This window comes from Loxodonta africana, chromosome 21 (assembly GCF_030014295.1).
Source record: "Loxodonta africana isolate mLoxAfr1 chromosome 21, mLoxAfr1.hap2, whole genome shotgun sequence".
Classification (NCBI taxonomy): Eukaryota; Metazoa; Chordata; class Mammalia; order Proboscidea; family Elephantidae; genus Loxodonta; species Loxodonta africana.
Window position 1 is genome coordinate 14974497 of NC_087362.1, and position 26676 is coordinate 15001172.

General features: G+C 38.0%; 1 protein-coding gene and 1 pseudogene across 1 annotated transcript in view; both read right to left on the reverse strand.

Annotated features, from left to right (window-relative positions):
* Positions 1 to 26676, reverse strand: part of GALNTL6 (polypeptide N-acetylgalactosaminyltransferase like 6) — a 1380753-nt gene that overhangs the window by 671092 nt on the left and 682985 nt on the right. The window lies entirely within an intron of this gene.
* Positions 8922 to 9510, reverse strand: LOC100654525 (transcription factor BTF3 homolog 4-like; annotated as a pseudogene).

Consider the following 26676-nt stretch of genomic DNA (forward strand, 5'->3'; position numbering starts at 1 on the left):
TTTTATTTCTCTAGGATATATTCCTAGGAGTGGGATTTCTGGACCATATGGTATTCCTTTTTCTAGCTTTTAAAGGAAATCCCATATCATTTTCCAAAATGGTTGTACCATTTTGCATTCTCTGGTGATTATTTTTAAAAAGGGGAGAGGAGAAGGGAAGAATGCCATGCTTTCTGTCATTTGTCTACACATATGCCAAATGGCACTTGAATCTGTCAGATGGAAAACAAAGTAGAATGATTAATGAGGGTCCTGGGGCATAGACCAAGGTCAATAGCCAGTGAAAGAGGCAGGTGCTACACAATGCCATGGACATGTCTGTGTGATTTAGTATGATCGATACATACTGTGCAGAGATTGAACCCTTTTCAGACTTTAAGTTTCAGTAGTTGGAAAAGCATGGTGAGGCTAGTATAAATGAGAAGAGATGTGTATTTCTTCTTATAAAGCACAGTTCCTAGAATAGAGGGAGGTAAGGATTGCTAACAGAGAATGAAAATAGATTTTATCTGGGGACACAGTATAGCTTATCATTTTTATTTTTGTCTTTTGACTTGCCTTTGAATACCTTTTGGGGTGAGAGGGATGTCTTTCTATAAACAGTTTCTACCACTTCCCATTATCTTGTACCCACTGACCCTCACAAACACACAGTTTCCCGTAATAGTGTGAAATGACTGGGAGAATTGAGTTATCACTCCTGCCCAGGGCCAAAGAAGTGCTGACCCTACTCTATTCCACGCGTTTCAGAACTCGACTTGCTCTTTTCGTCCAGTTTTAAACATCATGCTTCAATGGCAAACAAATCAACCCAAACCTGTCGCCATCAAGTTCGGTCTGACTTATGACAACCTCACGTGCGTTAGGCTGAAATCTTAAGGAAATAGATCACCAGGACTTTGTTCCGCAGAGCCCCTGGGTGAATTCTAACCATCAACCTTTCAAATAGCAGTTGAGTGTAAAGTGTTTGTGCCACCCAGGGACCTTTAATGGCCTTACAGATCCTTAAAAACACTAAGGAGAAACTTTATGATGCCCTTATATGAAATTCAAGTGTAGGTGATAGAAGTCATACTAATGGGCACCTGTTGGAGCCCTGGTGGTGCAGTGGTTAAGCATTCATCTGCTAACCAAAAGGTCAGCAGTTCGAATCTACCAGTTGCTCCTTGGAAACCCCGTGGGGCAGTTCTACTCTGTCCTGTAAGGTCTCTAGAGCTGGAAAAGACTCAACGGCAATGGGTTTGATTTTAGGTACGGAGAGCGTGAGGAGCCCTTGTGACTCAGTGGCTAAGCACTGAGCTGCTAACCGAAAGGTTGATGATTCAAAACTACAAGCCCTCCATGGGAGAAAGATGTGCTTCCGTAAAGATTCACAGCCATGGAAACCCTCTGGGGCAGCTATACTCTGTCCTATAGGGTTGCTATGAGCCAGAATCGACTCGATGACAATGAGTATGGAGGGTGTATACTGACTGGAAAGAGGTACAAAGGAAATATCTGAGTTGATGGTACTCTTCTATATCTTGATTTGAGTGGTGGTGACTTGAGTGTGAACCATGTAAAATGTCATACAGCTGTACAAATAAGACAAAGTGAAGTTTACTGTATGTAGATTATACCCAAATAAAATACTGAAAAATAAAAGAAGTTAAATGGGGAAAAGACAGTCTTTTTAACAAATGGTGCTGGCATAACTGGATATCCATCTGCAAAAAAAATGAAACAAGGCCCATACCTCACTCCATGCACAAAAACTAACCCAAAATAGATCAAAGACCTGAACATAAAATCTGAAACGATAAAGATCATGTAAGAAAAAAAAATAGGGACAATATTAGGAGCCCTAATACATGGCATAAACAGTATACAGAACATTATAAAGAATGCAGAAGAAAAACTAGATAACTGGGAGCTCCTAAAAATCAAACACCTATGCTCATGCAAAGACTTCACCAAAAGAGTAAAAAGACTACCTACAGACTGGGAAAAAGTTTTTAGCTATGACATTTCTGATCAGCGCCTGGTCTCTAAAATCTACATGATACTGCAAAAACTCAACTGCAAAAAGACAAATAACCCAATTAAAAAATGGGCAAAAGTTATGAATAGACACTTCACTAAAGAAGACATTCAGGTAGCTAACAGATACATGAGGAAATGTTCACGATCATTAGCCATTAGAGAAATGCAGATCAAAACTACAATGAGGTTTCATCTCACTCTAACAAGGCTGGCATTAATCCAAAAAACACAAAATAATAAATGTTGGAGAGGCTGTGGAGAGATTGGAACACTTATTCACTGCTGGTGGGAATGTGAAATGGTACAACCACTTTGGAAATCAATTTGGCGCTTCCTTAAAAAGCTAGAAATAGAACTACCAAACGATCCAGCAATCCCACTCCTTGGAATATATCCTAGGGATATAAGAGCCTTTACACGAACAGACATATGCACACCTATCTTTATTGCAGCACTGTTTACAATAGCAAAAAGATGGAGGCAACCAAGGTGCCCATCAACGGATGAATGGATAAATAAATTATGAGATATTCACACAATGGAATACTATGCATGGATAAAGAACAATGAGGAATCTGTGAAACATTTCATAACATGGAGGAACCTGGAAGGCATTATGCTGAGTGAAATTAGTCAGTTGCAAAAGGACAAATACTGTATAAGACCACTATTATAAGAACTTGAGAAATAGTTTAAACTGAGAAGAAAACATTCTTTTGTGGTTATGAGAGGGGGAGGGAGGGAGGACTACTTTAGGTGAAGGGAAAGACAGCACACAATACAGGGAGGTCAGGACAATTGGACTAAACCAAAAGCAAAGAAGTTTCCTGAATGAACTGAATGCTTCGAAGGCCAGCGTAGCAGGGGCAGGGGTCTGGGGACCATGGTTTCAGGGGACATCTAAGTCAATTGGCATAATAAAATCTATTAAGAAAACATTCTGCATCTCGCTTTGAAGAGTGGTGTCTGGGGTCTTAAACGCTAGTAAGCAACCTTCTAAGATGCATCAATTGGTATCAACCTACCTGGATCAAAGGAGAATGAAGAACACCAAGAACACAAGGTGATTACGAGCCCAAGAGACAGAAAGAGTCACATGAACCAGCAACTACATCATCCTGAGACAAGAAGAGCTAGATGGTGCCCGGCTACAACCCAATGACTGTCCTGACAGGGAACACAACAGAGAACCCCTGAGGGAGCAGGTGAGCAATGGGATACAGACCCCAAATTCTCATAAAACCAGACTTAATGGTCTGACTGAGACTGGAAGGACTCCAGTGGTCATGGCCCCTAGACCTTCTGTTGACCCAGGACAAGAACCATTCCCAAAGCCAACTCTTCAGACATGGATTGGATTGGACAATGGGGTGGAGAGAGATGCTGGTGAGGAGTGAGCTTCTTGGATCAGGTGGACACTTGAGACTATGATGGCATCTCCTGCCTGGAGGGGAGATGAGAGGGCGGAGGGGGTTAGAAGCTGGCAAAATCGACACAAAAAGAGAGAGCGGAGGGAGAGAGCAGGCTGTCTCATTAGGGGGAGAGTAATTGGGAGTGTATAGCAAGGTGTATATGGGTTTTTGTGTGAGAGACTGACTTGATTTGTAAACTTTCACTTAAAGCACAATAAAAATTATTAAAAAAAAAGAAAAAGAAAAGAAATACAAAGAGGCGAGGAGTAGAGTAGCACGATAGGACAACTAGAATACAAATTGATCAGATAATACACACACACACACACAAATGAATACCAGTGGGGTAAAAAAAAAAAAAAAAAAGGATCCTGGGAAAATAAACTGATTATTAGTGAAACATGATATTGGCTTTTCAAATACATTAAAAAAAAAAAAAAGGAGGAGAGAATAAGCTTGTTCCTTATGGCTGTTGGAACAGAAGTAAAATCAGTGGTGGAAGCCAGAAGAAAAGGATTTCACATCATTAAGGAATTATAAAATGATTAGCTTCATGAAACTAATAGCTGTCTGTGGATAAAGTGGTTTTTCCCTTTAACAATAGTTTTCAACATTTTTTTTTCTCTATTAATCTTCAGCTCCATTTGTTCAGGTGAAAGCTACATAGAATAAAAATTTGTTAAAATTTGGGAGTTGCTGTAATTGAAGCGGAGTCTAGAACGTTGTCTGCTTCCCCAACCCCAAATGACCCTGAAAGGCACTGAAAAGCAAAGATGTGCAAATGTTTACTATGATGTAATGGGGGAATTTTTTAATGGGGGAATTTGAGCATCTGATTAGTCCTTGAACTAGATGGTTTTAAAAATCTATTTTATCTCATATTCTTTGAGCCTAAGAGTTGAGGATTAAAGGGTATTGAGTGTGCCAAAAGGATCTGACAATGGCTCAGCGTGCCTTTTTTCCCTATGTGTTCATATTTCATACAGTCTTAAAAGATGCTGCATCCTTCTAATTCATAATGCCTACCTTGAACAGGATGGCTGAATTGCCATTATGCTTATAATTTTGGACCTACTAGTGACTGTAGAGACATTACAGAAAGCCATTGTCATGTACCATTCTGGATAACTAAACACACGGTAAAAGAATAAAATTTACATACGGGAGGGAGACTGGCCAGCGCACCGTTCCTTTAATCCATTTAATACTTTAGTGCTGAGGCGCTGAACTCAAGACTTTCTTTCACAAACGGAAAGGAGACCTTCAATTTCACACGTGAAAGGATGGAAGGCTAATCCTCAAGCCAAATGTCAAGTTTAGATGAGAACTTTGGTGCAACTACAATTTACTTTTACAGAGAATTCTTCAATCTCCCAAAACATGTTTAAAAAGGCTCATGCTACTTCTACTGTATTTAAAGGAGAATGAACAGGATATTTGCCAGCTATATCTTCAGAAGCGTTTCTGTCTCGGTTAGAAAAAAGCCACTAGTTATTTTTTTATTATTGTTGTAAAAATACAGGTAACGCATTTGCCAATTGAACATTTTTCATGTGAACAATTCCATAAAACCAACTAAATCAATCATGTTGTGCAACCATCAATATCTATTGCCAAATTTTCCATCTTCATAAATAAAAACTCAATGTTACCTAAACAATGATTTTCTCCTTTCCCAGTCCCTTGCACACCTGGTTACCACTATTCAACTATAATCATAATTTGCCTATTCTAGCTAGGTATTTCATATTAATGAAAGCACACAATGTTTGTCCTTGTATAACTGACTTATTTAACTCAGCAAAATGTCTTCAAGGTTCATCCATGTTGTGGTGTGTATCAAGACTTCATTATTTTTTAAAGCAGAGTAATATCTCATTGTATGTATTGTGCCACATTTTGCTCATCCATTTATTTGGTGATGGACATTTGGGTTATTTCCACCTTTTGATTATTGTGAATAGTGCTGTAATGAACGTTGGTGCACATGTGTCTGATTGTGCCACTGAAGAAAGCCACTAGTTATATCGAATTAGTGTCATTTCTGATTGGAATGTTTCATAAATGATGGCTGAATTCATTAGTCATTGGTATAATGAGACTGTAGAAATCTGTTTCAGGTGGATTTTAGTAGCATTATTTGAGGAATATAGGAACTTGCGGAATAGAGTGTAATTTAAAAAAAGAACAAAACATTCACTAATATAATGGCAGGATTTAATTTTCTTACAAAACGTTTACCTAAACTTCAAATCATAAGCAAAAATGAAAAAAAGAAAAGGCAGGTAGTGAAATGCAACAATTTCTTTTGTAACTATATATAATATAAAAAATATATAATATATACATATTTTTTAGCATATTCTGGTGGTACCATGGTGTTCCATCCTTCTGCTTAAAGGTATTTTGTTAAACCTGTTTTGTAGTAAGATAATAAGATTATGTTAACAAACAAACCCATTTCTGTCGAGTTGATTCTGACTCCTAGCAACCCTGCAGGACAGAGTAGAATTGCGCCATAGGGTTTCCAAGGAGTGGCTGGTGGATTTGAAGTACCAACTTTTTGGTTAGCAGCCGAGCTCTTAACCACTGCACCACCAGGCTTAGAGTAGTTTAATATTAATGATGTGAATTGGAATCACAAAGGTCTAACTTTATTATTTCTCCCTGTTTCATCTAAAGAAATTCCTCCCAATTTTATTTAAAGATACTAGTTTTCAACATTAACTAAAGCTTCAAGACACTGTTTGCTAATGACATACAGAGTGTATGCTGACATCCATATATTACAAAATGTAAAAGTGCAAACTAATAAATTTACTTACATCTGCAGTTCTGATCCTTATGAGAATTCAAATTACAGCTGAAATTATTTATTTATTTTTTGAAATTCAGGGAAAAAAATTTGGAATTTTGATTCTTCCTCAGGCCATTCTTTAGTAAGTCACATCGTACATCTATCATTTCACTTTAGTCAAGGGCTTTCTCTCGCTCTCTGCCATCTTCAAAATTTAGAATAGCTTTCTGTATCAGATCCATGAGATGAATTACCTTCTCATTGGTTCAGTGCCTACTTCTAAAAACCAGCTTCATTAAACGATAATTTGCAGAGTTAACTTGCTTTAATATTTTTCTTCCTCTTATTTCACAGACTCATTTTTTTCTTCAAGCAAATCATATTGTTCTAAGAAAATCTATTAAATAAAAATCTTATGCCTATCATGAGTTTTTTTTTATATCTTGTCTATGTTAGAAAAGGTTTAATGCCATTAAGTGATTGGTGAGGGTTTATGTAAAAAGCAAATGGTGATATCCGTCAAACACATGTGTGGTATTTATAAGTAATGCATTATTTAATGCTATGTTTTTTTAAGAGGCAAAATTCACGTCAGATATATTTTATATTGCACCTAATTTTTTTTTTCATTTTATGCTATTTTTAAATTTTTACAAATGAGCATTTCTTTTTTAAACTAAGATAAAAACTTACCCATTAGCATAGGTCATAGCATTCCTGACCAGAAGAATTTGGTCAAATGAGTCTAGTGTAAAGACTGTGTGTGGTAACAGTAAAACCCTGGAATATATCCAATGAGTCAAACCACTTGATCTGAGGGAAAATAATGTATTTCTACAGATTCTGGAATGTATTTTATTTTTCATTTGCTGGTGACAGTGTTCTTTGGGAGAAATTGCCTTAAATTCTATGTCTTTCTTACTATCCCTATTTCTGTAATTCAGTTTTCCAAATTAAAATGAGTACAGCACCTGTAGAATCTGTATCACAGAGAACACATTGTGAGGAGAAAGGGAGTTTTGTCAAAAATATGCAAACACATTTTGAAATAAGGGAAAACAACATGCACATCTTCTCGGATCAATGGGACAAACACCCCACTAAGTGACTCAGCGCCATTAGCCTCCGCTGCCCTTCTGAGGACTGAATTGTAGTGTTTGTAGGTACAGATGCTATTTTGTTAGAGGCTCTGCAATAATGACAATAAACGTCATAGTATTTTATTTTATTTCTATTTTTTTATTTTAATGTTCCACAACATAAAGGAGAGTTTGTAAGCTACTTAAGTGAAAGTTGCCAGTCCCCTAATGCTATTTTTCTTTTCATATTTTTCCATATACATTCAAACCAAAAAAACCAAATCCGTTGCTGTCAAGTCGATTCCAACTCATAGCGACCCTATACTTCACATATACTAATTTGAACATTGTGCAACTAATATACCCACCCATTTTTTAATGAACTCTTATTGTTACTTATAGCTATTCAGGAAGATTGTTACTACCTAAAATGTAAAACTATAGAAGAGGTTTTATATTACAAAAAAACCAAACTCATTGCCATCCAGTCGATTCTGACTCATAGTGATCCTATAAGACAGAATAAAACTGCCCCATACAGTTTCCAAGGAGTGCCTGGTGAATGCAAACTGCCGACCTTTTGGTTAGCAGCCATAGCTCTTAACCACTATGCCACCAGGGTTTCCATATTATAAAAAGTAATTTTTTTAATTATTGAAAAGTATTAATAATTTTGATTCCAATAGCTTATAGTAAACTAAATAATCACATCATAAAGAATGTATGTTTAAGTAATATACCATAGGCCATTTATCTGAAGAATTTCCTCAATTTCTTTAACAAGTCTTTGCCAAATCGTGACAACAAGCAGCTATTCCAAGGTAAGTGGATTCTATGCTCCACTTTCTTGATGAAAATGTTTACTATCCTCTTTTCAAAATGGCCTGGTTTTATTGGTAGGCACTATAGCATGTTTTGCTCATGAAGCAAGCGTAATAAGCACAGCACATTACCTCTTTCAAGAGTGTTTGTCTGTCATGACGACATCCCTCCCTTCCAGGCGAAATAAACAGTGGGGTCACAGTGTAAATTCAAAGTTACAGAGAAGTCCGGACAGGCTTCAACCGTAACTGTGAAAGTATACTGTCCAAATTCATTCTTGGAGTTTAACCCAAGGAAATATTTCTCTTAAAATAGGCTTGTCACCCCTGCTCATTATCAAAGCATCTGAAAGTTTTATAAAGTATACTTTAGATTCCATGATAGTTTTTCTAATATTGTTTAGCATCAGTTATGTGTCTGACACATAATTGTGTTCCTTTCTTCCTTCCTTCCTGTCTCCCTCCTTCCTTCTTTTTTTTCTCTCTCTTTCTCCCTTCCTTCCTATGATTATATATATAAAGCAAAGATTTGTTTTATTTCTACTCTGGAAAGGAGAAGGATAAATAGAACTATTTTCCAATCTGCTCTGTACTGTGTACACACACACATGCATAAAGACAAGTACACACACTAAAAACTCCCAACAAAAAACCCAAGAATCAAAAACTAAAAACACCCTCAAACTGCACCAATGCACATTTTAACCAAAAGATTAGATCCTGGGAGGAAGTGCAAAATGCAAAATCAAATGACTAAAAAATGCTGAACAGCGTTATTAATATACAAAATATTTACATTACTGAACTAGTAACAGGTGATGTTCTCTGTGTCTGTAAAACTTTGGAAACACACAGCTGATTTTTAAAAATCTGGTCCATGCCAGCTTCTAAAAACCAGAAAAGATTTTAGTTAGCTTCATTCTTCGACGCCTCATTAAAATTTTCTATGACATCTAGATCAACGTCATCCTCATCAATGTCTTCTGGTTTCGGTGTTTTGCTATCCAACCCTTGCTTTGGAAACTGTTTGGCTAACTTCCTAAGACGTGCTAAGCTGTCAGCACTAAGTTGACTTAATATTCCAGGAAGCATTTCTGTTATTGGCTTGGCTTCTGCGTGGCCTGTAATTACAAAGGTGTTAGCAGAGAGGAAAGCTTGAACCTTGGAATTGTTGAAATGAGTAACTGTCCCATCATCTTTATGATGTTCACCTCTTCAATACCAGCTTTATTATTCCCAGCCAATTTTTTAAGAGAACACTGAAGCTTTTTGTCATCAAATGTAACTGTTCTATGTACCACCTTCTTCCTTCTGTGAGCTGTACCCTTGCTTCCTATCTGGACCTGAGCCTGAAGCTTAGCTAACTTTTATTGATTCATGCTGTTGGTAAATCTGAAGAAGGGAAGGTCCTCCAGCCTGTAATTTCATATTTTATGAAGGTAAAACAGGAATTATTTGAGAATCTCTGATCCAAACTATAGAATGAGAATGACATATAAATATCAAGTCAGTTAATTTATGCATAATTATACACAAAATGTTGTACATGTAACACAAAATACTGGTGCACAAATTATTTTAGCCAACAGGATATGAAGTAAGATATTTAGATACAAATTCTACTTCTTCCTTACTTAGAAGCTGCCTAAGGGATGTTGTTATACTGGTTTAATCGGACTTTCTCTTCCTTTGTCACCTGGGTTCTACTGATTCTCCTTTGGGGGCTCCACCCTGTTCTCTTTTCAGCCTACTTGCACTGGGGTTGTCTCCATTATTTGGAGCTCTGCCATTATTTGTAGAAGAAAACCCAGTCTTTATAACAGCTATCAGTCTATGTTCAGCATAAGGCTGGAACCTACATTAGCTATGTTGTTAAGAACTTTCATTCCATACTTTGTGAATTGCGGTGAGCTTGTTATGGAAGTTACCTTTTTTTTTCTTTCCATTCTGTTTGCAAGGACCTTGGCATGGATTGAACTGCGTCCCCACAAAATATCTGTCAACTTAGCTGGGCCATGATTCTCAGTATTGTGTGATCGTCCACCATTTTATGTGATTGCCCACTATTTTAGGTGATTTTCCTATATGTTGTAAATCCTATCTCTATGATGTAATAAGATGGATTAGCGCCAGTTATATTGATGAGGTGTCTTAAGCCAATCTCTTTGGAGATATAAAAGAGAGAAGTGAGCAGAGAGACATGGGGACCTCATACCACCAAGTAAACAGCAGAGTGCATCCTTTGGACCCAAGGTTCCTGCACCAAGATGCTCCCAGACCAAGGGAAGATTGACGATAAGGACTTTTTTCCGGAGCCGACAAAGGAAGAAAGCCTTTCCCTGGAGCTGACACTCTGAATTTGGACTTGTAGTCTACTAGACTGTGAGAGAATAAATTTCTCTTTATTAAAGCCATCCACTTGTGGTATTTCTTTTATAGCAGCACTAGATGACCAAGACAAACCTGAAGTCTGCTCTGTGTCTCTCTTGTTCAGATGCCTCTTTGTTTTCTGTCTCTATAGTTTGTGTGTTCTAATGAAGGGGTGGGACATTTAAATTTGGATGTTTTTATGCTAGGGATATCCTTTAATGACTGGATCCACTCTGAAGTCAGCCTCTTATGTGGCTGCCTTTATATTCCTTGTGTGTAAACATCCTTGGAAGGAGCATTACAGGGCTTTACTGTTTTAGCCTTTTAACATTTTGTTAGGGACTAAAGTTTCATCAATGTTATTTCGTATAAATCTTTAAAACATAATCTGTGATATTGCTGTTGATTCTCACTCATAGTGTCCGTATTGCACAGAATATAACTACTTCATAGGGTTTTCAAAGCTATGACCTTTAGGAAGCAGATCACTAGGCCTGTCTTCCAAGGCACCTCTGGGTGGGTTTGAACCACCAACCTTTCGGCTGTAGTCAAGCACTTAATCATTTGCATCACCCTCGTTTAATAGTTAAGCTAATGTCTATATCTCAGTAGAGTTTTGTCGTATTTCTCATAAAGCAACAAAGCTACCACGTGCTACATGCTGATATGCTGATACAGAGATGAGTAGACATGGTCTTCTCTCAGGGAATATTCTTCTAGTGCAGTATGACAAGTTCGAGGGTATTGGGGCAGGTCAAGGAAAAGGTAGGACCATAATGAGACAGTAGTGCATGATGTTTTTATTGGGCACCATTTGGTCAGAGTTACATGAGAGGGGGAGTTCTCCCAGCAGAAGACCTTACAGAGAAAGAGCAGAAGGGAACCACCAGAAGGAGAAGAGGGCAAAGGAACTCCTGGAGCACAGAGAGAAATCTGAGAGGAGGCTTTCTTATTCAGGTAATGTCGCTCAGCAGCAAGGTGGGGAGTCTCTAGGTCAGAGAACTCCAAAGGGCAGCAGTGGTTTATGGCCTCTTGTAGTACACAGTTTCTCTTAGCTATGGTTAGCAGATGTTGGAGACAGTTTTGAGGGGTATGCAAAGCAGACAGGCACTAAATGGCCAAGAATATGTTTACTGGAGCTATAATTAAAGCGAATGGATATTTAAGAATTTGAGTTTTGTACCAGTGGGTATTGAGGTAAAGGTCCTAGCCTGCTGTGAAGAAGTCAACAACACAAGGGCCATTTTAACTAATACATAGGAGCTATGTTTAACCCATTTATAAAACACGCCATCCCCTAATCTTTCTATTCTATTTTAATGTTATAAAGAAGACAAAATATGGATCCCTGGTGGCGCAGTGATTAAGAGCTTGGTTTCTAACCTCAAGGTTGATGGTTTGAATCCACCAGCTGCTAACTGAGAGAAAGATGTGGTGGTCTGCTCCTGTAAAGATTACAGCCCTGGAAACTCTGTGGGGCAGTTCTACTGTGTCCTCTAGGGTCGCCGTGAGTCAGAATTGACTTGATGGCACACAACAACAACAAGACTGGAAGAAAATATTCTTTATTCTCCATTGTTTTTTTAAAAAATTAACACAAGCCAGTACATGATAAACATAAAAATTGGTGAGAGGACAGCAATAGAAAGAATGCATTTGAGATCATTTAATTTTTTAAAAATTAGGCTAACAACATACATTCCATAGCTATAAAAGAGTCAAAAATCTATTACCTATGCCTTTGAAATAATAACAAAGGATGGATTTATAAGCATGACTATTATTTTATGCATGTCTAGGGGCAAAAATTCAGAAACCGTGGGAGACAATATAGCTCTGTTATTCAGAGATTAAATGTCAAGAGCAGAAATTTGTTCCTCATTATTATCTCAACAAAATTTTATTACTAATCCTTCATGGAGAACTATCTAAAAATGTTTATTGGTTTTAACATCCTCAAGAATTTTAAAAGAACATTCCTTATGAAGAGCTATCTGGAAGTTCATTGGTTATATACTATATGTAATTAAAAAAAAAAAAACTTTTAAACTTTTCTCTAAATTTTTTTATATTTATAAATACCTTTTTTTTTTGTTGTTATTCTATTCCCCTTATATTTCTCCCATAGCCATTATCACTTTTATATAATATTTCTACGAAGGACATAATTTCATTTATGTGATCAAATATTTAGCACATTCTAGTACACAAAATAATTTTTAAACCCATGCCCATGTAGATAGCTATCAATTATTGAGTACCTATGTGCCAGGATTCCTCAGGTGGCTCAAATGATTAAGTGTTTGACTACTAACTGAGAAGCTGGAAGTTCTAACCCATCCAGAGGCACCACAGAGGAAAGTCTGACCATCCATCTGCTTCTGAAAGGTAACAGCCTTGAAAACTCTATGGAGCACCGTTCTACACTGCAACACATGGAGTACCATGAGCCGGAATTGACTGGACAGCAACTGGTTTAGTATGTTTTTGCTATGTTCTGATGACTTTTTATTGAGTATGCATTTAATTTTACATAATCTTCGTAACAAAGTTCTTTTGTAAGAACTATCATTACTCTCATTTTGCAAATGAGGATGCTAACTTAGAGGGGATAAGCAATTTCCTCAGTGTTAACATGGAGTCAGAGCCACCCTATGAGCAAACAAGTATAGAGAAATGCTGCCATTTTAAAAACCAACAAAATGTCATTAAAATATATCCTGTTACTACATGGACCTATATACACTAAAGAGTGATTACGTTCTCATCACGAATAATTACATGTGGTATGTTAAGTATATTATATAATCGGTCTATGCATTGGCTATATTATGTATTAGTGAAAGCCAAGGAAGCCAGCAGCTGCTTAGCCATTATCAAACAAAATTTTTTTTTTTTTTTTTTTTTAGAACTGGTTTAATTAACAGCTGCTCAGAACAAACAGAACCTGCCCCCTCCTGTCCATTGTCCTCAAAGCCCTGTGTAGCTCAAGCCGGTCAAACAGTTTATTAGCCTACACACCCAAGAAAAAAAAAATGGAATCTTTCTTACTGTGTCTGCATGCCATCGTAACCTATGTAGTCCATAATATTTGTATGTACTTTCTTGTGAGAGACGGTATAAAAGGTTCTTCCTCCTTTTGTTCAGAGAGCTTGATTTGAGGTTTACATCTCCTTGCTTCTTGCTTGTGCTCTTGCAATAAACACTCTTCCCCCCTCCTCACTTTGGTGTGTCTTTATTGATCAGAAGCTGCACTGAGCAAGATCTGCTTTGGGTAACAAATTATGGCACCCCAGATGGGACAAGCACTGCCTGACTCCTGAGATCGTCTCCAGCCAACAGGAACTGACAGCTTCTCACACATGCACACTGATAATCTTCCTCAAGGGGAGATTTGTTTTGGCCCTCGAGGCTGAAGCTGACCTTATACCCCTTGGTGGTGGATTATGTGAGGAGGAGAGAGAACCACGTCAGGTGCACTGGGAGGAGGAAAAAAAAAACTCCCTTAGAGAGTACAGAAATAAGTCCTATTGTCCAAAAAGGGGATAGACCATAGATCTGGTAATGCTTAGCCAGTGAAGGCTGGGTCAAACACTGTTATTTTGAACAGGCGTCTGTGACTCCAGGTTCGGTATAGAAATAAGCCCTATTTAGATAGACTGTAGATTCTGGTAATGCTTAGTTAGTGAAGGTCAGGTTAAATATTTTCATTTTAAATAGACATTCTGTAGTTTTAGTTTTTGGAACCATGAGAAGTAATTTGAGCATTCCAGAATGTAGTCCTCTAGGGCATACTGTAAAGAATTGGTCTTATTTTGGATATGACTTAATAGAAAGTATAAAATATATATATTTTTAACACTGGCTGGCCTCAGAATGGATCTTTTCATCATAACACCATACTGTAGATTTGTTCTGTACTAAAGAAAGAAAGTGAAATGAGAAAATGTATGTTGAAGATTTTATGTCATGGAAAAATAAGAATTTGAAGAAACAATGTAAAATCATGGTTCAAACTGAGTTTAAAACTCCTGTTTTGTCTAGTCCTTCAGATGAGGACCCAGTTTTAACTAGTGGTCATAAAACAAACCAGTGCCATAGAGTCGATTCCGACTCACAGCAACCCTATAGGACAGAGTAGAAGTGCCCCATAGAGTTTCCAAAGAGCACCTGATGGATTTGAACTGCCGGCCCTTTGGTCAGCAGCAGTAGCTCTTAACCACTGTGCCACCAGTGGTCATAGACCTCCCCATTATCCTGTAAACACTTTGTTAACCCCTGAGGCTCTAGTGCTGAGATGCTTTCCCTGGTGCATACTTGGAGCAATGCCCTATTTGGTCCAGGGGCCCCAGAACCCTCAACAGGGCTATACCCATTAAGGCAACCCCCTACACTAGGGGGAAGAAGTCCGATACTGCCCCCGAGCCATTTTTTTACAGTTGGCGACAAGAGCGAGATTCTTTGCAATGGCTCCAGACTGAAGAAAGCATGGGACTTTGTAAGTGAGAGAAAGAAGGGGCTTGGGAAATGAAACTTTTGATTCTTAGATGGTTACTTTGCTGTTATTACCAGTAATGGCTGAAAAGAAGGTTCTGCTGCAGCTGAGGCGAGAGAAGCCCTACTTAGAGTGGCCTGGGGCAAAAACCAGGCTAGATAAGCAGGATGATTGACAGAAGGCCAGGGTCTTCTGGTTCTACCCAGCCAGAGGCCCAAGGCCATATGCATGTGAGTGGGAAGATAGTCAAGTGGAGAAGATTAAACTGGAATGTTTTAAAAGGGTTATATGTTTAGGATTATGCATTTATCTGAATGTACTATGGCTATTGAATGTTTCCCCTACCTTGTGTTATAAGGCAGACCTAAATGTGTGGTAGAAATGAATTTTGGGTATTATAGATCACAGAGAGTGTGTAACTTGGCCTTCAGCCAGTACTTGACTGGATATGCTAAAAGGGGAACTAGGATTTGTATGGAAGAAACACGCTTTTTGTCTCAAGCCAGTTGCCCTGTGTATAAAATGTGTATAGAGTAGGTTAAAAGCCTGAGCCTCATCCAGATTTGCATTTGAAAAGACACTCAGAACCACCCAGAACTGCGCAACAACCCAGAGCTGCTGAGTGAAGTGAAGATTTGCCTTTGAAGCAAGGATCTGCAGAAAAACAAGGTGATTGTTTTGCTTTTTGAATTTAGAGCAAGCAGTTTGCTGTTGGATGGATCCAGGCAGGAAGTCAGCATCCATCAGAGAGTCCCTTTCCAGGACTGGAAGTCAAAGGGAACCAGTGAGTAAACAGCTTGTTCTGCTGTCTTGTGGTGACCACCTGGGTCTATTAATGAGTGGAAGTAGGGGAAGTGAAGTAATGAAGAGATGGGCTGAGCTTGGACATGTTTCATTGGAATCAGTTAACCCAGCCCACAGGGTCTAGGGAAAAGCCAATGCGTGTGGTGTAAACAAGAAGGACATTGGAAGAAAGAATACCATAAGAGACAGAAGGCCTCTAAGGAAACAAAACAGGTTATGAAACAACAAGGGGAAGAGTCAGACTGAGGGGAACCAGGGGCCACTCTTATTCCAGTTTTCCCTGATGAGCCCCTGGTTAAAGTAAAGTTCGAGGGAGAAATGACTGACTTTCTACTGGACACTGAAGCCAACTATTTGGTTATGAACAATCTGAAAGGACCCTTATCAAAGAAATCAATACCTGTGGTGGGAGTTATGGGAAGAAAGGTTACTAAGAATTTTATCCAACCCATGGAGTATTTGGATTACCTGCTTCCATAAAAAGTGATAATGAATCTCACTTTGTAGCTGATATAATCCAAAAGGTTGCACAATTCCTGAACATCAAATGGTGACTACATGCAGCCTGGAAGCCACAATCCAGTGGAGAGGTTGAAAGAACAAATCAGACTATTAAAAAACACATAGCAAAGATATGTCAAGAAGCAACATTAATTAATGGATACAGGCTGTCCCTACAGCCTTGCTTAGCGTTGTTGGCTCCCAAAAGCAAGCTCAAATTAAGCTCTTTTGACCTAGTCTATGGTTGTGGGAAACTCCTCCTGAAAAAACACAGGCTTGCAAATGGTGACCATTTAATTGTATTCAGTGAAAAAACTGTACAAGAATGTTTGTGCTCTTTGTCTGCTGTCCTTTATTCTCTCTACAGAGATGCCCTTGCCAGACAAGATCACCGTCCTGAGGTGACAGTCCACCCTCTTCTACTTGGAGATTGGGTCCTGCTGTGTGCCTGGAAAGATGAGCCTCTCCAGCTCAAGTGGGAAGGACTGTTTGAGGTGCTTCTCATCACCCAAACCGCAGTCAAGCTAAAAAAGAGTCAAACCTTGGATTTGCCACACCCGGTGAAAGCAATTCCAAGACCTGAAGTATCTGTTTAAGAGACTCTGGATTTTTAACCTGTAGAATTTAACCGTTTTTTTTCCTTCCTGTTCATATTTCACCTGTTTAAGATACAAGGCCTCTTTAAGCTAGGCCATGTTTCATGCTCCTAACTCTCTCCCTCACATGGTCTTGGCTAGTAACGCTTTTGTCAAATTAACACAATCACTAGCAAGTGTGACCAACATGACTAAATCTTGGATTTGTTAATACATCAGAAGGCTACTTGGCTTCATGTTCCTAACCAATATAGGTCAAATATCTTTGACTGGCTCACTTCCTGGTTACTATAATTGGCTAAAGCATTTGTTTATTATTTTTATTATCTTTAACTGTAATAGGAATTTTTTGTCTGTTGTTCTATACAATACAATCTCCTACATGGAGAAGCCATTGCCCAATTTAGAAGATGCTCTCCACAACCCAGGTAACATGGCTTTTCAACACATCCCCAAAGAGAAGGAGTGATTGATAGCCAATGCAACCAGGAGCTGCTTAGCCATTACCAGACACAAACCTTAAGTGATAGCACTGGTGTGGTTCAATTAGCAGTTGCTCAGACCAAGGGGAACATGCCCCCTCCTGTTCATTGTCGTCAAAGTTTACTAGCTTTCATGCCAAAGAAAAAAATGCAATTTGTCTTAGTGTGTTTTCATGCCATGATAACCTAGGTAGTCCGTAATATTTGCATGTACTTTTTTCTTGTGAGAGATGGTATAAAAGGTTCTGCCTCCTTTGTTTGGGGAGCTTGATTTGAGGTATACACCTCTGTGCTCCTTGCCTTCACAATTGAAATAAACACCCTTCCTTCTCACCTCGGTGTGTTTTTATTGACGAGAAGCCACACCAAACAGGACCTGCTTTAAGTAACACCAGTATCAGCTACTTCTTCCAATCTGAAAACTATTTCATAAACTTTAGCTTGCCAAGTTCACTATTTTCCTCTACTGAGTTATTTGGATGTACTATACATGGCACAGAAAACCCTGGTGGCATAGTGGTTAAGTGCTACGGCTGCTAACCAAAGGGTTGGCAGTTCAGATCCGCCAGGCGCTCCTTGGAAACTCTAATGGGCAGTTCTACTCTGTCCTAGAGGGTCGCTGTGAGCCGGAATCGACTCGACGGCACTGGGTTATACACGGCACATTCAGAGTCAGTATGACGTTGAGGCTCATTGAGAATGTCCCCAGGAAGAGTGTACAGCTGGTTCAATCTCTACCAAATCTGCTTTGTCACGTATTGCTCCCTAGATATGTGGTTACGTTCACACTAAATCACTGATAAAGCACATTGTCCCTCAGCTTCGTACTGTGCACACTACTGCGTGATGCCCTGTATCGTGATGGGATTAAAAGTGAAGCAGGAAGTTGTTGCCTCTGCTCCATTTTTTATGGAATTGCAGTGGATGCATCCTGGAACTACACCACGATAGATCATTCTTTGTCAGCTCTGACCCAGAGTACAGGTTGAATCTTCCTGTCAACATGGGTGTAAATGGTCTTCTTCTTACAATATTTATGCCACTTAATTTTTTTTTTTTTCTGGAAAAAAATCTCACTCATCACGAACAGCTTGGACAGAAAAAAAGAAAAAAACGCAATAGAAAAAGTACATGAGTTCCTTCCTATCATCTAGTAAAACAGCCTGCTTTTGAATAACTTATTGTAAAGAAGTAAAGAGTTTCATAAAAATAAGCATATAAATGGTATAATATCTAAAATTTATGCTTTAGTCAAGATCATATTAAAATCCACATCTCCCTGCTTTTGACTCCAAATTGTAAACTTCTTTACGGAAGAGCCTTTTCTTCTTTATTTTATCAACTGTCTGGAATCCAGTAGGGATACACAATAAATGTCTTCTCAAATTCTCCAATTGTTCAGCAGTTAGTGATGATACAAACAGAAAACAAAAGCCAGAAGCAAAAAAAAAAAAACATAAAAAACTCAACACATAAACTCCGAGTCAAGAAACAGATGTCTCAGTCTGAAGTACACAGCTAGACAAGAACTCACCCTTAGCCACACTTTAGGGCTCCATGTGGTGGCGTAGTGGTTAAGTGCTATGGCTGCTAACCAAAGGGTCAGCAGTTCAAATCCACCAGGCACTCCTTGGAAACTCTATGGGGCAGTTCTACCCTGTCCTGTAGGGTTGCTATGAGTCGGAATCAACTCAACGGCACTGGGTTTGGTTTTTTCTGTTTTGTATAAGAAGGAGCGAGAGAGAGACACACAAAACCCACCCCACATCCTTTGTAGTGTGCAGCATAAGGATGTCTGTTATACAATGTAAATAGTTCTCATTTCTGAATGCAGTTTTAGTTATACTATTAATTATTTTCTGTTGACTTCATAAAGCCTCAATAGTCACTTCAGGAATTGTATATACATCAACTTAAATTTGTGGAGATTCCCATTATTGGATAATAGTCAACATCCCAAGTGCCTCGAATTACAAAAAGCTTGTTAAATGTTGCAAAGACACTACAAGATAGGTGATCTCTTTAAAAGAAAAAAAAAAACCCAAATATTCAATATATGATTAACTAAAATAACCATATTTAACTGAAGAGTTCCTGGGTGGCAGGCACTCCGTTCATTACTTCACATACATTATCACACTTCATCCTCACAAAGAAAACCATGAGATGAGTATGATTATCATCATATTAGACAACCAGCAAGATTCAGGGCCTGGACTGGGGCCCAGGGAGAACTGATTACAAACTCTGGTCCTTAATCAACAGGGTATCACATCAAATAATAGGGTTATTTTCCTGAGTAAGTTCATGAAATTCACCTGTCTTTGAAGTACAAGTTGAACCACAAACTTATTATGTAAGACAAATACACATGTATACACACACATATAGCACCCCCCGCCCCATACACACTGTTACCACTACACCAACAAAAAGAAAATCTTCAAGGCAGAGATGGGCAATTGACTTTTGGTGTTGTTGTTAGTTGCCATTGAGTTGATAAAACACATATCAAACAACCAAAGTTTTCTATTTCTTGATGATCAATCTTGTAGAAAACTGCTACTTGTCTTTTTATTTTAGTAGCATTTTCAGCCATTAAATTGGATGCTATTATGAAAAGAAATCACACTGCATCAAAAAGGTGATGATTCCAGACAGTGCTGTCGGGAATTAGAAATTATCATTCTGTGCACATCCTAATGTTGATATAATCTTCCTCCTTTATGACATAGATTTATTACTTCAACCCTTGTACCACAGTATAATAAAAACATTCAGCAATTATTATATTAGATGTTGTATCAGTCAGCTATTGCCATAATAATGCTGAATAACAAATACTCTAAAGTGCAGTGGCTTACAACAGCAAGCATTTGTTCTTATGGTCACAGATTTTTAGGTGGACCGAAGATGGATGATCTAGGCTGCATTTCACAATTTACTTTGCCTCAGGCAGTGGGTTGCCTGGGCTTGATTCCAAGCTGTAGGCTGGGTTCAGATCTACCCCATAAGTATGTATTTGGGTGCCCAAGCCAACGGGGCAGGGACAACCTGGGTGGGGGCACATATTTCTCATTGCAAATAACCAGGGCACAGACACAAAGCCAAATAGTACTAGTCCGCTGTAAGTTTATATTATATATCTGCTAACAGTCCATCAGACAAAGCAAGTCACATGACTAAGCCCACATTAACGAGGGAGAAAAGTACATTCTTTCCACAGTGAGGGAGAAAGAGAAAGAAGTGAATATTGCTGAACAATAATATAAAGAATCATAAAATAAGCTTCACATAGAATTCTTGATAATAACCCTTAGCCTGAAAAAAAAGTGAAGCTTTATTATTTCTCATTCTTAAATAAAAAAAAAGAGCCAAATAAATGAATTAGATCATCTATTCCAATTCAGCATGGTAGAAACTTTGCTGTGTGGTCATATCTAATGGTGTCTGTTTGTCTCTAGCTGATAGATTAAGACAATTGTATACCATGCAAAATGAGTAGATAAAGAGGGATTAGTGAAACTGCTATGTCTGAAAGTAGTGGAGGTATTCAAAAGTGGAAATTAAAATTAAACAGGCTCAAAAACTTGAAGTGATTTATCATTCCAAATCTCAGACTGCACCAGGGCAGCAATGAGAACCTTGTTCTTCATGGATCAAATCCGTGGACATGGTTTAATTATTGCTACAGCATTACACACAAAAAGAAAAGTAACTGCTAAAAACAACCACACCACACTAGTAAGTTTACATTCTATGTTTACTCCCAAAGGATGGAAAAACCACTTATTGAAAGACAGGGACAACTGTCATGTGCCAAACAAACAAACTCAATAGCTAATTCTATGGACATCAATATAGCATGGTTGCACTGTGTAAATGGAACTCAAATGTCTTTGATAGTGTCAGAGTCTATAATATCTAGAATATTCCTCTTCCCAATAATACATACTTCCTGTATTCTTCCCCATACACAACATTATTGTGACACCAGCATCAGTGTACGATCACTCCCTGAAGACGCCATTTTAGCAGCAGAGATTAGTGGAGAATTACAAACTGCCAGTTGTCACCCGTGGACACTGTGTAAGATGGTGTTTGTATGTCATTTACATTGCATCAGGCATTAGTTATTTTACTCCCAACTTTCTTCCCTATTTCTGTCTTTTCCCATGAAGTTTTAAATTCCCCATTCCCATATTCTCCTCTCATGAAGATTTCAAGGACCTTGATCCTAGTTATTGGGAAAACATCATCGTATTTAAAAATAATAATGAGGTAGTGAAAACATTTTTCAGCTAATGTTATGGTTAAAATCTCAATAATTATTCTCTAAAAAGAAGTATTGGGTGGGAGGAAGCTCTTTTTAGGATGCTAAGTTAACCAGAATGCTGGCTGTTTGATTTCACCACTGTTCCTTGGAAACCCTGTGATGCCCTTCTACTCTGTCCTATAGTGTTGCTATGAGTCAGAATTGACTGAAAAGCAATAGGTTTGGTTTGGTTTTTGGTTTTACAGCCTCTAATAGGGTCGCTGTGAGTTGGAATCGACTCAACAGCACTGGGTTTTGGTTTAAACGCTAACCTTAAATATATATGAGTTATTAAAATGAAAATATGCTTAAGTATACAAGCTTGGGGGCTTGAAAAGGCTTTTTTGGGGGGATAGGCATGAAATTTTATAATTTCTAATTTGATTTATTATGGTGTTTTACATATTGTCTGTTAGGTTTCTGCTCATTTTGAAACTTTTTTTAGCTTATTGTGTACAAAAAAATGTGGTATCACTTATTGAATGGTGTTTTCTAATATTTTATTCTTTCTACATGAATATTTGTAAATTGATTTATCACATTTTTGGATCAAATAAAATATAAACTAAATATAGACTAATCTAGAATCCTGGTCAGTCACTATGAAAAAACTTTAGAGAGAGTTTGCTCACTATTTTGATTTGTAAGCGAGGAACTTGAGACCAGACCCAACAGGTGACTCACATGAGGAGCAGATATGTGTCAGAAAAATCAAACACACAAACCTGGAATCTCAGACTTCAATTTCACCATGACCTATTTTTTCTTTAAAACCTTAGTAAAATATGTAATTCTTGTCACCTGTCTCCCAGAAATTTGTAAAATGTTATTTCTATCGCATAACAGAAATAGCCTGAGTTTCGTTATTCAATACTTGTCGCTGAAACTCAAATTAAATGTGCACACTAAAGTTAAATGACATTACTTAAGCATTTACTCATGAAGAATTAAGGCACTATAGTTAAGAAGATTTCCAGAAATCTCTTTAAGTTTAAACTGTGATTCTACTCTTTTGAAGTAAAAAAGTTATAAGAATGTGCCTTTTAATCTCATCTCAGTGACATCCTCCTATAGAAGAAAATTGAATATCTGGAACTGGGAAATAATGCAAAATTAGCAGCCTAGAAATAGGATGGACCTAGGGACACAATCTCAGTAGTCAAAGCTGTTCCAGTTTCCTCAAAGCTGTTTCAGGTCTTGGAAACAGAGGCATTCCAGGTGAGACATTAGAACCAGGCATCACTTGACAATTTTGGCAGTTCTTAGAGTTCTGTGTGATCATTATGACTACAATTCAATGAATTTGTCTGAGTGACAGAGACCAGGAATCTAGACAAAGATCGTAGACCCCAGAAAAAGAAGCATTGTCCGTTCCAACAAGTAGAAATACTGGAATCAAGAAAAAAACTCATTTCTTCTGTGTGTGTTTGGAGAAAAAAAAAAACTTTTAACAGAGATCTAGCAACAGTTTGAAATCATATGCCTAATTTTTGTATATAGTCTTCCTTGGGGAATGAGGGCCACAAATGGCTTCCATTGGACCATCAAGTGAGTCTTTGAAACAAACAAACAAGCAAATAAAAAGAACAACTACATTAGAACAAAGAATTCCTCCATTAAGGAAGGAGATACGCGCTTTAAAAAGTAACTGGAGAATGGGATTCAACCTGGAACGACCAAGTGTTTAAGAACTCTTTCCTACATTCCTCACTTTGCCTTATATTTCACCTAGAAAGCCAGTTATGATAAAAATCAGATTTACGTAGTGTTTGCCTACTGATTTGGCACCTGGGACTATTTGTAATCATAAAATTACAATCAGTGACTGCAAAAAATTATAAGCTTATAAACCATGGATTGAGAGCTTTTAGGGGAAATATAGAAGTGTATGAATTTTTCGGAAACAATGATCTTGTTTTCACAGAAGTCTTTAATTTCAGTGAAATAATAGAATGAGAAAAAGAAATTAAATGTGAAAGGAGACTTGCTTCTAAATTAAATAGTTGGTGTCTCTTACAGGTGACATCAGCTGCTCTTTAGACCACATTTATATCACCCTAATGAGCTCCACTTTTAAAGGTTTATTACCCTAATCAAAATATTCATCAGAGGGAAATATGTTCATTCAAAGTTCTGTCATTTTTAAGAATTTAAGTTCAACGTGAATTAAAATTCTCTTCACTTATAACAATAGAAATGATCAATAAAAACATTTTGGGCTGCCCTTGATACATGTAAATGTTCTTGGTTTTAGTTATTATTATAAAAGAAATACTGCTTGTTCAAATAAAAACCATATTAAGCCAGTAATAGATATTTATTGGAGTTTATTTGATATACAATTTGTAAATCTAGGTTACATTTTAACTAGAGATTCAAAAATGTTCCAAAGATTAAAGAACTTTCCAAAGATTCTTTTATTCCACGTTATCAACATTGCCATGGATACGGGGCCAGGATAGTCTGTCTGTATAATAACAATTTATCCTAAAACACAGCTTCCAGTCTGACCTTGGAGTGTTTGTTTCTCAATGTCTGCACATTGATAATTCTTCAAAAGAGCCCAACGCCTAAGGCAAAACGGTTTTATTAAGCTACTTACTAGGTTATTGTTTGACTTAAAGGTGACCTGAGGAAACCAGCTCTCTCAAGGCTCAAGGTTCAAAAGAACATCCCAAGGCAACGGTTTAGGTGGGTCCCCCAACTCTATGGACTTCAGGAATCTCATTAAAGTGCCTCAGGGCAAAGATCAGGTAAGGTCTTCTGCCTAAACCTGAGTGCTTCTAGATAGCCTCAATAAGCGAAGGAGTTCGGTTTGAGTTAGCAAAGAAATAAAGGCTTAAGAACTTCTAGGAAAGGATTTCATTCCAGAGCACAAAGTCAAGGGTTAGTTTAAAATTTTCTACCACTCCAGGCTTGGGACCTTCACGATGTCTGCTCAGTAGAATTTCAGCATTTTTATAAGCCAGTGACTAATCTATCTCTCATTGTTCCTCTTTCTAGTTAAGAGTATTTATCCAATTATGCTGCCTTGTTTCCACCTTTGCAAATTGTGTGATTTGTGTGTGTGTGTGTATGTGTGTGTGTGTGTGAGTGGAGAAGATAATCTTTGTTTTTAATTTCTAGGTCTCCACATCAGAAGGCTGTTGTTATGGCAACTCATGGCAACCCCGTGTGACAGTAGAACTGTTCCATAGGGTCTTCTTGGCTGTAATCTTTATGGAAAAGACCATCATGGCTTTTCTTACCCTGAACCACTGTATGGTTTCGAACCACCAACCTTTTGGCAGCTGATGCTAAGCCATTTTTACAACCTGGCTTCTGCATCAGGAGGAGCCATATCTAAGCCTAATGGAGAGACTGAACTCAGTGTGGTGGCTGGATATTTCTTTGAGGATGTATTGAAAACTCTCAGTGTGTTTGGAATAGAAGTAAATGGTTTATACATATAAAAAGTCAAACTATGGCAGAAACAGAAGTGGTACACCAAATCTTTTTTGGGGGTCTTCTATGGTTTCTAGTTTACCATGGTTTCTAGTTTACCATGAGGGTAGAGGGTGCTAATGGAGTATAAGTGAAAATAAAGAATTTAGAGAGCTATTTAAGACTTCTAGAGAGCACAATATAAAATAAAACATTTTTCTCTTCCTACCTTCTGAGTTCTTATTTAATTTGTACCTTTTGTGTCATAGACACAGTGGTGTTGAGACAGATAGGGTTAACTGTGCTGGCTGAACAAAAGAGCTATTAAAAGACTACCATCTAGAAGGTGGGTAAACAGGAACCACACCCTGTCAACATGAGATAAGGTTGAAAAAACTTGTGAATTACTAACTCCTTCTTAGTGTTTTTCTAGTCTCTTCCCCCTGTTCAGGCTCCCGCATGCACAGAAGAACAAAGCGTGACTGTGACCGCTGTTTAACCTTCCTTAGGCCTCCAAAGATGGTGATGTAGTACCAAAGATAGGTGCACTTGCGCTATAATCCATAATAAGTGATGCCAAGGACTGCTGAGAGGACTCCATCTTGAATATCAGCGGGTTCCATCTTGGATTCCAGACGCACATCCATCGTCATTCTGAGAAGTACCTGCCCCTTGAAAGAAGCCCACTAAATATTCCTTACTCTGTTGTCTCCACTGAACGCATATAAGCCCTAGCCTTGCTTCCCTTTTCATGTTAGCCTTTTGGAGAGGCTTAGATCCCTGCTGACTCCTTTTCCTTGATTCAAGCAAAATAAAGCTTGCTGAAGATAAAGTTTGTCTTTCACGTGTATTCTCACTCTGGAAAAGACAAGGGCCCTTTGTGTCGGATTGGCAATTGGTAAGAGTGTCACTAGGAAAAAGCCGGGGAGAGGGGGTCGAACATACCAGGTGACAATGTCAGAGGGGTGACACCAAAATGACTGTCTATAATATTTTTGTGCAGTATTTCAGCAAAAATTTATTATTTTATATAAAACTATCCCTGTAGTTAGTTATAAAAGCAACATTTTTTTTTTTTTCTTAAGCCCAGCTTACATGTATCAGTATACCTACAAGGCTAAAACTCCATGGTAATTTACTTTTCGACCCTTCTAATGCACACTGGTCAGCCCTGTCATTATTACCCAATTACAATGATGCTTCTAATCACGTGGTTTCGTCTGCACGCGCTGTTATTTTCCTTGCTGCTAATGTTTTTAAAGTTGCAGATTATGTCAAATTTGCTGGTGTTTCAGCTACACTATTATGGTAATTAGCATGGAGGGGGGTGACACTAACTCTAGAGATGCCACTACATAGACACCCTATTATATTTTAGGACATGAATCTGGAGAAATGTTCTTCCTACGCCAAGCCCTCTTTCTGAGATTATGCCAATTAACCCTCTTTTGCCTGACACAGAAGATGGAACTCGGGGTTGGTATGACTAACGCAGGTGTGAAACCTGTATCTGTTTTCATTCCAGTGGATATTATGCAAATCACGAAATATTTTTTATA